Here is a 3,227-nt window from a genome sequence, read left to right on the forward strand (position 1 = left end):
TATGGCATTGGTAGCATAGTATTTAATGATATTTGGCACAGACAGACCAGACATGCCTCCGAATTTCAGTGGCCAATCAATGGCAGTTTTGAGATTTCCCGTATTGAATACCTAGAATCGGTCTTGCTAAAAAAGAAGGCTAGACCTGCAACCTTTGATGTTTTACAGAATTGGAAAAAAGAAGCGTTACAGCAGCTTAAAAGTAGGGATAAACATGCACGCCGTCATAAAACAAATGCCGAAAAAGCATTGTTATATGATAAAGAAAAACATTCAGAATCAGTTAAAAATATGGATAGGGCTTTTTCACTTGGAATCCAGAAAATTTACCCCTCTAAAGATTTTCATGTTTCCGAAGAATTTATTGAAAAATTGTTAAACGAACGCAGGCCTGGTGCCTCTGCGCCACCTCCGTATGATCCTTTCTTGGGCGCTCTGCCTATTCCTGCTGTTGTTCCTGCTGTTATTCCTGTTCCCCCTGTACAACCTATTGTTTCTATTCCTCTAGTTGTTGTTCCTCCACCTATCACACCGCCCCTTCCTTCTGCGCCGATAGTTGCACCTTTATTAAATTTACCTGCACCTCCGTTCCCGAGTGGTCCCGTATTGACTGAGGTTGATCAAGGTGCAGGATCAAAGATCGTCACTCGTAATACTGTTTCTGCAGATAAGAAACAGGAATTGTCTGCCTGGGCTAAGCACTGTATGGAGGAAGGTGATCAAGCTGATGTTTTTTCCACATTATCTAATTTTATCGAAGGTTTGGGGACTCATTTATGTGTGATGTGGGGTAGATTACAAAATTCGGATCTTCCACAAGGGGTGAGAGATCTAAATGCTTTGGCACTTTCGAGGGACACAGAGCAGAAAGTATATGGTCATGTTGGAAGATTGTTTGAGTATGGGAAGGACTTTGAAAAGTCACGAGATGAGGATGACGAAGACGATAGTATTTATGTACAGAAACGGTTCCTTCCGTGTCGTAGATTGGCACCTCAGGAAGTACGAATTTGTACCACAGATGCGATTCGATGGATCTCGGATTCATCGATTCCGCCAGATGAAGTATATGACACGTATAGTCAGTATACAGTAGAAATGCAAAGAAAGGTAATTCAGGTAATGGTACAGTACCTGCAAGAAGAATGTGTAAGAAAGAAGGTTAGTTGCCCCATAGAATTGTTGGGGATTTGTAAAAGGGCTTTTTCGCCCGACACTTCTTCTGCTGCCCTAGCGCTCGACCTGGCTCTGTTGCGTAGTAAGCGGACGGAGGTACCTATATCTCAGTTGCCTATGAGAGAGGTTCCTCCGACCTTTGTCCCAAAGGTTGAGATTCCCGCCAACGCTGGGACTGGTGCCCCCGCTGTGGATATCCCTGCACATTATGTATCACAATTCGTTCACGTCCCGTTTTCACGACAGGAAGTGAACACTATTAGACAATCAGTTCCCAATATCAGGAAAAACCTGACGGGATTTTACAAAGAGATAGAGTCCGTCTTGCAGTCCTCTGTGTTCACCTTAAGTGATATTGACTTGCTATTCCCTGTACTCCTACCTGTAGATGTATGGAAGCAGGTTCGGACAATAGACAATGTGTCAGGGTTGGGAGATACGTGGGCTAATATGATTAGGATTGATGGGGAAAGACCAGCAGGTGAGAAACCACCACAGGTAATACTTACTTTGCCTGATAGAATTGTCGCAAAATTAAAAACTATAATTCCAGAGAAAAGAATTATTTGGGACAAGCTTACGGCCTGTGTTCAAGGGAAAACTGAAGGCGCCACCGAATTCTTTAACAGATTCGAGCAGGTATTTCTGACTTCAGTGGGCAGGATTTGGGTACAGAGTCTGGGAAAAGGTTGTTTGTGGACAAATTTGTACGTGGATTGTTGCCTGACATCCAGTCACAGATTATGTCCTCTGAGAGCGCTTGGCAGGCAAAATCTCAATCTGAAGTTTTGCTCATGGCTCAGTATTATGAGAACCGTGTTAATAATATGAGAAGGAGAAAATAGAAAAGAGGAAAGGAGATTTGAAAACCAAAGTATTATTACAACAAATTGTTAGAAACCCCAGAGGAGGCACGACACAGACTAGAGGTCAGTATCTCCCAAAAGGAAATGCTCCTTTGGGTCCTGTGAATATTAATCAATGTGCTTATTGCCGCCAGGAAGGTCATTGGCGAGCACAGTGCCCCGTCCTTTGACAAAGGTAAAACAGTGCGTTTGGGAGTATGGGTAGATGACCCAGGGGCCGCCCTGGAGCAGGGGGCCCTGATAGAGGTCAGTTTTTGCAAGATCCTTAGCAACCTTTTTCACGGGAAAATCAGACCTCGAGTGTGGACTCGAGGAACATATTTGATCACCCTTCTGCTGCCTACCTTTCTGAAGAGCTTCCTTCTGACGATACTCTATTTCATTAGGACTGCCCGAAGCAGGGTTTGGAACCTTCACCTATTCCCATTAATCAGAAAGGCCCCTACGTTGAATTATTAGTAGGGAAGAGGAAACACTAGTTTTTGATAGACACTGGAGCACAGAAGTGCTCCATTGATCATTCTCCGGTTCCAAACATTCCACTGTCAGGGCAAACAATTGTTTCCGTAGGGTTTTCTGGTATACCAATTGTCTGTCCGGTTTCTTCACCGGTGTCTGTTTCTTTGGGTCCCTTTACGGACCATTGCCCTTTTCTTCTCACATCGAACTGTGGAGAGAATTTGTTGGGGTTGAATTTGTTAAAGAAATTGAATGCAGTAATTCATTGTTCCTCTGATGGAGTACTGCTGACGGTTTCACCACAGCAACTTCCTAATTCTCAGTTTCTGATTCGACCTTTACCTCCTGAGTTTAGCATTGTCCCAGAATGTTTATGGGCGGTTGACGACAATGATGTTGGGGTACTACAGATTGAGCCCGTTAAAATAGTTTTGAAACATGGAGTTAAACTACCACGCGTTCCGCAGTATAAAATATCAGTTGAGGGCGAGCGTGCTTTGAAATGCATTGTCTCCGATTTTGTGCATCGTGAGGTGATCGAGGATATTACAGGTAGTTTGTGTAACAGTCCGATCTTGCCTGTATATAAGAAAGGTGACAATGCAATCCCATACCGGTTCATAATTGATCTTCGTGCTATTAACAGAGTTGTCGCCCCACAATTTCCAATCGTGCCTGATGTAACGACGATATGGACAATGATCCCTGCTACGGCTACGCACTTTA

The sequence above is a fragment of the Ambystoma mexicanum genome, chromosome 5q (assembly GCF_040938575.1).
Source record: "Ambystoma mexicanum isolate Mex_15411 chromosome 5q, UKY_AmexF1_1, whole genome shotgun sequence".
Classification (NCBI taxonomy): Eukaryota; Metazoa; Chordata; class Amphibia; order Caudata; family Ambystomatidae; genus Ambystoma; species Ambystoma mexicanum.